We start from the raw sequence: 12,323 nt of genomic DNA on the forward strand, positions 1-12,323 counted from the left end.
ATTCGGGTGTTGGGTTTGGAGACGTGCTATAGATGAATGTATAGCATCACAGGCTGATGTCGGGTTTGCCGAGGGGGGAATATAAACAGCCACCATTATGACGTGCGAGAACTCCCTCGGTAAATAATATGGTCTGAGTCCTACAGCAAGCAGTTCAAAATCGGGGGGCAACAGATTTGTTCCTTGATGGTTATATGACCAGGGTGACACCAGCGGTTATTAATAAGGATGGCGAGACCCCCACCTTTTCTTTTCTCGCTCGCCGCGCTGCACCGGTCAGCACGAACAGTCTGAAAACCATCGATGTTATCCGGGATGTCCTGGTGTAGCCATGTCTCCGTAAAGCACATTAAACTACATTCCCGGTACTCCCGTTGACTCCTGGTTAGTGCTGTAAGTTCATCCATTTTATTCACGAGTGATCTCACGTTGCCCATAACAACGGAGGGGACGCGCGGTTTATATGCTTTTTTCTCCATAATTCGCCGTCGTCTCGCTCTCGCTTTAGCTGTGCGTTGGTTCATTCCTCCTCTGCATCCCTTGTGTGTCCGTCTCCATAATTCTGCCGGGATGTTTGTTGTAATGTCCGCTATGCCGGCCGGCTTCAACGCGATCAGCTGTTCGCGGCTGTATACGAAACGGACATGTTGCTGCGCCGCGGTGAGTGAAAAAAGTATTTTCACAACAAAAAAATAAACCAAAACTCTCTCTACTAGCATGATTCGAGAGGGCACAGCTTCACAAAGTTACTAACTAAAAGTATAAAAACTTAAATTAGGTATGAATAGAGATAATAAAGTAATAGCGACTGTAAACAATGAGCAACTGTAACGGGCTGCATGCTGCTCTCGCGCATGCTCTTACAGTGTATCACAAAAGTGAGTACACCCCTCACATTTCTGCAGATATTTAAGTATATCTTTTCATGGGACAACACTGACAAAATGACACTTTGACACAATGAAAAGTAGTCTGTGTGCAGCTTATATTACAGTGTAAATTTATTCTTCCCTCAAAATAACTCAATATACAGCCATTAATGTCTAAACCACCGGCAACAAAAGTGAGTACACCCCTAAGAGACTACACCCCTAAATGTCCAAATTGAGCACTGCTTGTCATTTTCCCTCCAAAATGTCATGTGACTCGTTAGTGTTACTAGGTCTCAGGTGTGCATAGGGAGCAGGTGTGTTCAATTTAGTAGTACAGCTCTCACACTCTCTCATACTGGTCACTGAAAGTTCCAACATGGCACCTCATGGCAAAGAACTCTCTGAGGATCTTAAAAGACGAATTGTTGCGCTACATGAAGATGGCCAAGGCTACAAGAAGATTGCCAACACCCTGAAACTGAGCTGCAGCACAGTGGCCAAGATTATCCAGCGTTTTAAAAGAGCAGGGTCTACTCAGAACAGACCTCGCGTTGGTCGTCCAAAGAAGCTGAGTGCACGTGCTCAGCGTCACATCCAACTGCTGTCTTTGAAAGATAGGCGCAGGAGTGCTGTCAGCATTGCTGCAGAGATTTAAAAGGTGGGGGGTCAGCCTGTCAGTGCTCAGACCATACGCTGCACACTACATCAAATTGGTCTGCATGGCTGTCACCCCAGAAGGAAGCCTCTTCTGAAGTCTCTACACAAGAAAGCCCGCAAACAGTTTGCTGAAGACATGTCAACAAAGGACATGGATTACTGGAACCATGTCCTATGGTCTGATGAGACCAAGATTAATTTGTTTGGATCAGATGGTCTCAAGCATGTGTGGCGGAAATCAGGTGAGGAGTACAAAGATAAGTGTGTCATGCCTACAGTCAAGCATGGTGGTGGGAATGCCATGGTCTGGGGCTGCATGAGTGCAGCAGGTGTTGGGGAGTTACATTTCATTGAGGGACACATGAACTCCAATATGTACTGTGAAATACTGAAGCAGAGCATGATCCCCTCCCTCCGGAAACTGGGTCGCAGGGCAGTGTTCCAGCATGATAATGACCCCAAACACACCTCTAAGACGACCACTGCTTTATTGAAGAGGCTGAGGGTAAAGGTGATGGACTGGCCAAGCATGTCTCCAGACCTAAACCAAATAGAACATCTTTGGGGCATCCTCAAGCGAAAGGTGGAGGAGCGCAAAGTCTCGAATATCCGCCAGCTCCGTGATGTCGTCATGGAGGAGTGGAAAAGCATTCCAGTGGCAACCTGTGAAGCTCTGGTAAACTCCATGCCCAGGAGAGTTAAGGCAGTTCTGGGAAATAATGGTGGCCACACAAAATATTGACACTTCAGGAACTTTCACTAAGGGGTGTACTCACTTTTGTTGCCGGTGGTTTAGACATTAATGGCTGTATATTGAGTTATTTTGAGGGAAGAATAAATTGACACTGTTATATAAGCTGCACACAGACTACTTTTCATTGTGTCAAAGTGTCATTTTGTCAGTGTTGTCCCATGAAAAGATATACTTAAATATCTGCAGAAATGTGAGGGGTGTACTCACTTTTGTGATACACTGTAGCTCAATAAGAAATTATGTGTTTTGTTGTGGAAGTAAAGTTGAATTTACTTTATAAAATGACAAAGTTTAATTTATGTGATTGGTTTTTGTACAGTATAGTATGATTTCCTGTCACTGTGGGCTGCAGAGCACAGTAGTAGAGAGCAGAATCTGATACTGCAGCAGAGGAGATCTTCAGATCCACTTGATCTTTAGCTTCATTTATCTTTACAGATATTCCTAGAACTGGAGGATCAGCTTTTTTTTCATAATTACCCTCACTAACCAGAATAATGAACTCTGGTCTAAGTGTGGAGAACTGTCGATACCACAACAGGTTATTTGTACCAAATCCTTTGTAATTGCAGGATAAAGTAACAGAGTCTCTCTCCAAGACTGTTTTAGTGGTTGTAACTGAATTAATTTCCTGTGCGTTGTTATAACCTGTGTACAGATAAAGAACAATGTTTATTTAATTTATCTATTATAAAGATATGAGTGTAAGAAAAAAACTGATTCTCAGTGTTATGTGATGTTATTTCTCACCTAAAACAATGGAAAGAAGACACATAAATCCAGACAATGCCATGACTGAACTGCAGAATAATGTAGCTCAACACCTGCTATCATATCTTATACATAATTAAACCATTTCCTCTCTTTAACTTCCTTTTCCAGCAGTACAGCCCTGTTACAAAGTTTAGTAACATGTAGATGGAGCCTGCCATCATGTGCACACTTACACTCACTACATCTGTGTGGAACAAAACCTACTATCTATTTGTATAACTGATTATTCATGCAAATATTATATGTAATCTGTTTATTCTTACAGAACTGCTGTCTTTTTATATTTAATATAGATGTTAACTTAAACTCTTGATTCATGTCTTATTATGTATTTAATGTATAGCTCTACTGACACATACTGTATGTCAGTACATTTGGTTTATAATTTTGAAGTGAAGTATTTATCATAGTAAGCAATAAGCCAGAAGACACTCGCAAAAAGTGCACTAAAAGACACTTGAAAAATTTGCACAAGCATTTAGAAGAAAAAAGAAGTCTTGCCATATAATCCCAACAGCACTGTACTTACTATAAAATATGTAGAATGTTGGCAAATAGTACTTTGCAATACATGCTATTAAAGAAAACTTGTATTAAGCTGTGTGCTGGAACATATATACGCATCTGCAAAAACAACCCATGGTGGCACAGTGAGCACTGTCACATCACAGCAAGAAGGTCCTGGGTTTGATTCCCAGGTAAAGCGGTCCGGGTCCTTTCTGTGTGGAATTTACATGATCTCCTTTGTTTTACTCTGGAGGCTCTGGTTTTCAGTCAGGTTAATTGAAGCTACAAAAATTGCTCTAGGTTTGTGTGTGTCTGTTTGCATCGAACTGGCAACCTGTCCATGATGTTTCCTACCTTTAGCCTGGTGAATTGTACTAACCGCAACCCTGAATAGAATAAAGTGGTTGGAAAACAGACAAAAATGAATGAATGAAAAATAACCTAAATCTGGACATTCTGACAAGACAACAACCCTAAACAAAATGCCAAATAACTGAAAAAAGAAAGTGAAGGTGCTTGCATGGCCTGACTTGCATCCTAATGATAAAGGATTTTGAAATAGCTCGTCCTTCAGAGGCATTCTTATAGTTTCCAGTAGTCAAAGACAGCTTACCAAGATTAATGAGCCAAATCTACACCATAATGCTGCAATGCTGTGTACATCCTTAATCTGTAATGTCCAATAATATGTTAATATTATTAATTTGTAGTATTGGAAAACTTTTTTACTTCATCATTTGTTATTAAAATAAAAAAAATGTTCAGAGGAGATCAGGGCTCTGTACTAGCCACTGGAGTTTCTTCACAGCAAACTAATGAAATGGTGTTTTTATGGAGCTTACTTGCTCATTTCATTGAGTTAATAAAAAGTCCAACACTTGCCTGCAGAACGTATCCTACATAGATGGTTTGCTGCAGGATGCTTGTCAGCCTTATTTAGATTATTCTGATCGGATTTCTGGCCAGTAACCTGATTATTCAAATCATGTATTTGGGTAATTGACTTGCTATGGGATTTATATGTTTGTGCATGTGCAGCTGAAGAGGTGATTTATTGGAAAATAAACACTTCTATAGTTATGGAGGTAAAACCAGATGGAGAGGTTGACACTTACCAGAAAAATAGTCCTGGCAACAAAGCTGATATTTGGACAAACATTAATTGAATTTATGCTTGACGAAATGAAAACTAACCTCGTTTTCTGTTTTTTAATGGCTGGGTTGATTATATTTGCATTATAAAATGTTCTCTGAATAAACACACAGTACATAATGTAACGCTTTATGGGCTATGACAGACAAGGGGGTGGACACACGCAGAGATGTTGAATCAAAAAATATTTAATAATAATAATGACACAAGAAAGGATAACAGACGGGTTTAAACACAGACAGGTCATAACAAGACATGACCAGATACAAACACGTAACCTATGCTAAGCTAATGCTAACCTCTAAGCTAAATGATAATCTAAACATACATGAACTAAGCTAAAGCTAAATATGAAACATTAACCTAGACCCTAAGCTAAGCTAAACAAGAACTAGATGGGACTAGACATGGCTAAACAGAACTAAACAGACCTAAACAGCACTAAAGCTAACAGACAAAGGCTAAACAAGCTAAACAGAACTAAACAGGGCTAAGGCTAATAGATAAAGGCTAAACATACTAAAAAGAGCTAAACAGGCAAACCAGACAGGAGCATGGACTGACCAGACAGGATTAAATCTAAGTAAATACAGTGGGGCCAAAAAGTATTTAGTCAGTCACTGATTGTGCAAGTTCTCCTACTTAGAAAGATGAGAGAGGTCTGTAATTTTCATCATAGGTACACTTCAACTATGAGAGACAAAATGAGAAAAAAAATCCAGGAAATCACATTGTAGGATTTTTAAAGAATTTATTTGTAAATTATGGTGGAAAATAAGTATTTGGTCAATAACAAACAAGCAAGATTTCTGGCTCTCACAGACCTGTAACTTCTTCTTTAAGAAGCTCCTCTGTCCTCCAGTCATTACCTGTATTAATGGCACCTGTTTGACCTCGTTATCTGTATAAAAGACACCTGTCCACTGCCTCAAACAGTCAGACTCCAAACTCAACCATGGCCAAGACCAAAGAGCTGTTGAAGGACACCAGGAAGAAAATTGTAGACCTGCACCAGGCTGGGAAGAGTGAATCTACAATAGGCAAGCAGGTTGGTGTGAATAAATCAACTGTGGGAGCAATTGTAAGAAAATGGAAGACATACAAGACCATTGATAATCTCCTTCGATCTGGGGCCCCACGCAAGATCTCATCCCGTGGGGTCAAAATGATGATGAGAACGGTGAGCAAAAATCCCAGAACTACACGGAGTGACCTGATGAATGACCTGCAGAGAGCTGGGACCAAAGTAACAAAGGCTACCATCAGTAACACACTATGCCGAGAGGGACTCAAATCCTGCAGTGCCAGGCGTGTCCCCCTGCTTAAGCCAGTACATGTCCAGGCCCGTCTGAAGTTTGCCAGAGAGCATGTGGATGATCCAGAAGAGGATTGGGAGAATATCATGTGGTCAGATGAAACCAAAATGGAACTTTTTGGTAAAAACTCAACTCGTCGTGTTTGGAGGAAGAAGAATGCTGAGTTGCATCCCAAGAACACCATACCTACTGTGAAGCATGGGGGTGGAAACATCATGCTTTGGGGCTGATTTTCTGCAAAGGGGACAGGACGACTGATCCGTGTTAAGGGAAGAATGAACGGGGCCATGTATCGTGAGATTTTAAGCCAAAACCTCCTTCCATCAGTGAGAGCATTGAAGAGGGAACGTGGCTGGGTCTTCCAGCATGACAATGATCCCAAACACACCGCTCGGGCAACGAAGGAGTGGCTCCGTAAAAAGCATTTCAAGGTCCTGGAGTGGCCTAGCCAGTCTCCAGACCTCAACCCCATAGAAAATTTGTGGAGGGAGTTGAAAGTCTGTGTTGCCCAGCGACAGCCCCAAAACATCACTGCTCTAGAGGAGATCTGCATGGAGGAATGGGCCAAAATACCAGCTACAGTGTGTGCAAACCTGGTGAAGACTTACAGGAAACGTTTGACCTCTGTCATTGCCAACAAAGGTTATGTTACAAAGTATTGAGTTGAACTTTTGTTATTGACCAAATACTTATTTTCCACCATCATTTACAAATAAATTCTTTAAAAATCCTACAATGTGATTTCCTGGATTTTTTTTTTCTCATTTTGTCTCTCATAGTTGAACTTGCACAATCAGTGGCTGACTAAATACTTTTTGGCCCCACTGTATAAGAACCAAACTGTCAGAACAGAGTCACTACAAAAAAAAATTAGCTAATTCGCAGAAGGGACCAACCAAAAAAGGGGCGTTGGCTGGAGACTGGGAGCTCTCAGAGAGAGGGGTGTGGCACATGGGAGTCCCAGGAGTTTTGAAGTTTAAACTGTGTTAAACAGAGATTATGTAGCATTATTACCACACACACAACTCCAGTGGTACAGCTGGATGAACTGTCACCTTTTCAGGGTACATGACGTCCTTCATTAGTCTGCAGAGCTTCAAAAATGCTCTCTGACACATCCAGAAATGTTCTACCAATGTTAAGCTGCCCACACTGCTGGTTCTGCACACTTCCAGAACCAGGAAGCATGTGAAGTAAATCATTACTGACCCATCACACCCTGTCCAGCACTTTAGCCAAATGGGAAACAAGACGACCAGACTACTGAGAAGCTTCCACATGCCAGTACACTTATGAAAAGCTGAACATCACAATACACAGAATATGTCTTACACTGCAAGCAATAGAGGGTTAAGGATCTTGCTCAGGGGTCCAACAGTGGCACCTTGGTGGTGGAGATTGAACCAGCAACCTTCTAATTACTAGTCCAGTGCCTTAACTGATGAGCGTCCACTGCCATAAAACACAACCATAAAAATTCCAGAATAAACAACTCGGAAGTGACACAATGTTTACACTTTAATCTTGATACTACACTAATCGGGTATGACCACCGTCCTAATGTTGTGTTGGTCCCCCTTTTTGCTGCCAAAACAGCCCTGACCTGTCGAGACATGGACTCCACTATACCCCTGAAGGTGTGCTGTGGTATCTGGCACCAAGATGTTGGCAGCAGATCCTTTAACTCCTGTAAGTTGTGAGGTGGGGCCTCCATGGATCGAACTTGTTTGTCCAGAACATCCCACAGATGCTCGATTTGTCAAATGGGCTCAAATTCTTACGCTTGCTCATTTTTCCTGCTTCTAACACATCAACTTTGAGGATAAAATGTTCACTTGCTGCCTAATATATCCCACCTACTAACAGGTGCCGTGATGAAGAGATAATCAGTGTTATTCACTTCACCTGTCAGTGTTTATACCTAAACACCCCGTGTGTGTGTGTGTGTGTGTGTGTGTGTGTGTGTGGTTAACTGATAAGGTGTAAAAATAACTTTGATCTTCTAACTTCATATAAGTGAGTTTTTGTACAGCATCTCAATAGCTTTGTATCACTGGGCTGCTTCTCTTAGTGCACAGTGATAGAGAGCAGAATCTGTCAGCTTTATATTGCTGATAGTAAATTCAGTAGAACCTGATGATAAATACTGTGGTGCACTGTTGGGACTTTGTTTGTACCAGTAAAACCCAGGGTTGCTGCTGCTTGACTCATATGAACATTGTAGAGTAACAGTTTCTGTTTCTTTAGCAACAATGTCAGAATTTATTGGCCAAATTCTACCTGCAAAACCACCTGTTAAAAGAAAAAAAAAGTTTTTAAATAATACTAAAATTGTAAAGAAATTAAACATATTTTAATAACATGGGTATTGATTAAGATGTTAATGAATTACCTGATGCTACAGTAAGAATCAGTGCTGTGTATCTCCCAATGTGCAGTAAGTTACATAGTGGAGCCATTTCTGATCACAGCTTTGTGAGGACTCTGTATAATAGTGCTGAACTCATCACATGAGGAAACAAGTCTCTAGGAAGTCACACACAGGAAGTGCAGGTGCTGCAGCAACACTGTACACATCATCATCATTTCATGTTATCTATACCTTACCAAAATACTGCTGAAGACTTCTGGCATTTCTGAGCTTTGATGTGAGACAATATTGAAATATTTGTATCTTCTAAAATATATTCTTGATGTTTGGCTTATTACATAAGTTACACTGCAATAAATAATTTAGTGTGTTTTTAACAGGCTTTAAGCAATAGAGATTGTTGCAAAACAGTTTTACATAGATGTGTGTAAAAATCCTAAATAAGCAAACAACATACTAAAGCAATCTTAAAAAGAATCAACTTAATACTTGGGAGCACTCCATTTGGAAACAATAACTGAAATCAATCTCTTCCTCTAATGAATTTCTTACATCTACAGTATATTTTAAAAAGTTATTTAGTTCATTTTTAGTTAAAACTATTTCTTAAATGCGAGCTAGTCATAGCAAACTAAGGGAGCGTCTAAAAAGTGCATGAAGCAGAAAGCTGATTAAAATGCATTAATTGTTGTAATAGTTACACAGTGACATGTACGATTAGTTATGTATGAATTGAATCCTACACAGAAAAAAAAATATTAATGTAAATTTTAATATTATGACACGATGAGATGTTAGAAAACAAAATTATTTTTTCTTAAAATAGTTCTTGTGTGATTTACAAGAGCATGGGAAAAGTACGTCAGACACAAAAGTCAGAACAGGGGACGTGTCGTCACGTTATTACTACTTTTTGCTCTGTCTTCTCAACACTTGCTTAATTTAAACTGAAGCAAATATGAAGCATTTGCTTATGAAGCAAATATACGCATGTCAGCACATGTACACGCTTGTGCGTTTATTTCTGGTTAAACTGATAGAAAATGTTGATGTCGGAAAATTAAAATGCAGCTCATTTTTTAAATTTCTGTTTGTTTGTTATTTGATTTTTGATCTTGAAACGAAAAATTTCAAAAAGTGCCCCATTTTCCCGTTGTTCAGTTTTGGTTTTTGAAGTGAAAAAGGAATGACCAAAGGTACACGGACCCAACAGCTATTTTTAAAAATATCTCTGAATCAATCACAAAAACATGTTTAGCTGTGTAAAGTTATTTCTTTGCTTATTTTTGATTGGCTCATTCTTGGGTGATTTTCTCCGGCGTCTATTAGCAAACATGCAAGTTTTGGCTTGCTAAATTTTTGTAAACAACTTAAAGTGAGACGCATCTCCTCAACAGAAACGTAAAAATACAGATTTATTGACAGGGTGTTGTGTAACGATTTACTAATGAGTCATTAAAAACGTTTATCCTGCAAAAGTGAAGGTTGTGTAGGTTTCCTGATAAAATCCGGGTGGATCCCTTCTTTAATCCCCTGCTCTTTCACTAAATAATGTTGACTTATCAAAATGTCTCTTCAAAATGTATCACAGTGTGCAATTAGAAAGCAAAGGTGGCATTAAATTGGTAAACATGTAAATTCTGTCTAATTACATCGGGTTACAAAGGTACTTTATGAAAACAGCACAAAGCTTTCAAATGCTTCCTAGTCATGACAGTTCATGTTTCAACTCTTTAAAAAGAGGTTATAACCAGTCTATGTACTGATACTGGAGGTTTTGATAGTTTTGTAATGCAAGCACCGACCACACTTACCAGCTCAACCAGACAAGATCAGTCATGCAGATCAAAGTAACACAAATACTCTTGTTCCTGCTGGCTCGTTGGTCTAGGGGTATGATTCTCACTTTGGGTGCGAGAGGTCCCTGGTTCAAATCCTGGACGAGCCCTTGTTTAGTCGAATGCTTCATTGAACTATACCAAGATAAAATATCATGGTAATGTAAATGTTGTAAAATCTCTTGTATAACTAACCGATTAAAGACAGCGTCACAACGTTTGTATTGTACAGTTTGGGTGGATAAACATGATACATAACGTAAACAGTGTGCAGCATAAAGTCAGTGGGACTGCACACAGCTCCTGTCAAATGCTTCCAAGTCTTTTAATCTGACAAAGCGAGTCTTTAATGACACCTCATGCTTAAACTGTTAGAAATGCTTTAATGAAGCTCTGCACTGAAATTTGTTTAGTCATGAATAAACTTCCAACATGGTTTTGATGCTAAGCATAGGAGGTCAAAGAAATCCTGGCAATTGTCCTGGTTGGCTCGTTGGTCTAGGGGTATGATTCTCACTTAGGGTGTGAGAGGTCCCGGATTCAAATCCCGGACGAGCCCTTGTTTAACCACGTTTAATTTATCAACTGCCTCTTCAGGTTCTAATCCCAGTGTGCAAATGGAAATGAAACGGTTTTCGAGAGGTGTCTTGTTAAAATCCAAGATTTTACAGTTAACTAATTGAAACCAGTTATTATTATTTCCAGCCTTAAAATATGTTTCATGTTTTCACTCTTTAAATAGTTTCAATCATTCTATGCCTTGAGTTTTGTCATGAAAGCACTGAATTCACTTCCTAGCTCAACCAGAAAACAGTTTTAACGGTCAGTCACGCAGCGTTGGTCTAGGCGTATGATTCTCGCTTTGGGTGAGAGGTGGCAGAAGTACACAAGTTCCTTACCTAAGTAAAAGTACTAGTAATCTGGTAGAATAATTACTCAAGTAAAGTTGAAGTATGCATAACATTTTTTACTCAAGTAGAATTATAAAAGTACATCACCGTAAATGTACTTCAAGTAAAAAAGTAAAAGTAATTTAAGAAAATTCATTTCATATTCAGTTTAGTGAACAGGATATCTTTTTTTAAGTTGGAGGTACACAAGCACCATCACACAAAAGCAGCTTAGATTTTACACTTAAGTCCACTCAGTCAAACAACATCTAAGAAGAGACCCAGAATGTCTTATTTAGTTCAGAAGTAGTTGGTTCTCAAAGTTCTGTGAATCCAAGCATGCTCTTAAAATAAATAAATAAATAAATAAAATTACTTTAATTTAAAATAAATTTAATGTAAAATAAAGTTACTTGGATATACTAATAAACTATATTAGTGGTGGATAGCCACACGGCCTGACCGGGAGCATAGGTAGGGCCAGGTCTCCAATGGCGGTCCGCCGACCGGGTTGATCCCATGCATGCGGAACACCAGATTAATTAATAGCTCGGCCGTTTGGAAGGCTGTAGGGAGCTTGGGCAGGGCCGCAAAGTGCACAGCCTTGGAGAACTGGTCCACCATGGATAGGATCACCGTATTCCCGTTTGATTCAGGTAGAGCGGTGACGAAATCTAACGCTATGTGGGACCATGGGCAACCCGGGGCTGGAAGTGGGTGTAGTAGCCCTGCAGGTTGTGCAGGCGGCCACGAACTCCTTAACATCAGCCTCCATGGATGGCCACCAAAAGTGTCTTTTTAAAAGCGACAGTGTGCGGCCACTTCCGGGATGGCAGGCAATGCGGGATCCATGGGCCCATTGCAGGGCGGGGGAGCGAGCTGTGGCTGGGACGAAAAGGTGGGTTTGGGGTCCTGTCCTGGGATCTGGCTCCTGTACATGCACCTCGGTGACAATCCTGTGAATGTCCCACGTGAGTAGTCCAATGACCCGGCTGGGCGGAAGAATGGTTCCAGGGCAGGCTGGAGCTTCCTCTGTGAAAAAACTAACGAGAGGGCGTGCGGCATGACATTACGTGACCTGGGCCAGTAGGTCATCATAAAGTCAAACCGGCCAAAGAAAAGCACCCATCTAGCCTGCCGAGAGTTCAGCCTCTTTGCCGCCTGGACGTAAGACAGATTCTTATGATCCAT

At 40.4% G+C, this 12,323-nt stretch overlaps 1 non-coding gene across 1 annotated transcript; it reads left to right on the forward strand.

Annotated features, from left to right (window-relative positions):
* Positions 1-10,280: 10,280 nt before the first annotated feature.
* Positions 10,281-10,352, forward strand: trnap-ugg (transfer RNA proline (anticodon UGG)). The gene has a single exon. It is a non-coding gene; the product is annotated as a tRNA-Pro (tRNA).
* The last annotated feature ends 1,971 nt before the right edge of the window (positions 10,353-12,323 follow it).

Source organism: Trichomycterus rosablanca, chromosome 4 (assembly GCF_030014385.1).
Source record: "Trichomycterus rosablanca isolate fTriRos1 chromosome 4, fTriRos1.hap1, whole genome shotgun sequence".
NCBI classification, from domain to species: Eukaryota; Metazoa; Chordata; class Actinopteri; order Siluriformes; family Trichomycteridae; genus Trichomycterus; species Trichomycterus rosablanca.